Raw genomic sequence first — 1,007 nt, 5'->3', positions numbered from 1 at the left:
GAGATCTGGCAACCGAGATCATCCAGATCCCGACAAGGACGGCGGCGACCCGTGCACGAGAGATGGAGGTCTTCGATCAGATCTGGGTGAAAACCTGCTATTGGCTATTGCCAAGGCCGGCGATGGCGATGATGTATGTGTCGTTCCCTTCCTGAAGGCTTCGCCGTGGAGATGTTCAAGGCCACTCTCTGCTACCTCCGGGGGAAACCCTCGATCAGTAGATCGGATGACGGCGGCTCTCTGGTGTCATTTCCCCATGGGGGCGTCATTCTTGGAGCAGCACACGGACTCGAGGGACTAGAGGACGTCGACTTTGGTGGAGCGGTGCTTCATCTTACACATTGATGGTGGCGGATCTCGACGGCATGGTGCTGTGGAGACTCGGTGCCTGATGCGCGGAGATGGACTCGTGCAGGAGGAGGATGCTGTCTGGCGTCATGGGGGCGTCGATGGTTGAGTGGCCAGACAAGGTAGAAGCCTCAGTATGATCTGAAGATGGACCTGTGGAAGATGGCGGCGACGACAGACGAGTGCGTCTGACCGGATTGTGCCCCAGACCCGGTATGTGGCTCGGCTGGGGCTTCTGAATATGTTTCGGCTTCCGGCTTTTGATGTTAGGCTTAGGTGAGTGGTTTGGGTAGTGGCCCAGCTAGCACCCCTTCATCATTTTGGATAGAAGTAGCGGCATGTGTTGCCAAGACGGTGGATTCAGGCACTTTGTTATAATACTTTGTAAGGTCCTCGAGAATAATCAATAAAGTGGCCGTATGCATCTCCCGGATGCAGAGGCCGATGGGTCATCCTCCTTTTCTAAAAAAAGGTGTGTAAGTCATTTTACGAAAACCAAATAATCCCAAAACACTTAGGTGCGGTGCATTAAATTCTACCTTGTTTCTTGTTTTTTGACATATCAACCAATAAGAGATGTAGGGTGTGCATCTTTTTAATGATTTGAGACTACCAAACACGACATGCAGTGGTTAGTTCATTGCGTGCAATGTTATTAA

This window comes from Triticum dicoccoides, chromosome 2B (genome assembly GCF_002162155.2).
Source record: "Triticum dicoccoides isolate Atlit2015 ecotype Zavitan chromosome 2B, WEW_v2.0, whole genome shotgun sequence".
Classification (NCBI taxonomy): Eukaryota; Viridiplantae; Streptophyta; class Magnoliopsida; order Poales; family Poaceae; genus Triticum; species Triticum dicoccoides.
The sequence above is the reverse complement of the archived record's forward strand: the minus strand, read 5'-3'. Positions refer to the sequence as shown.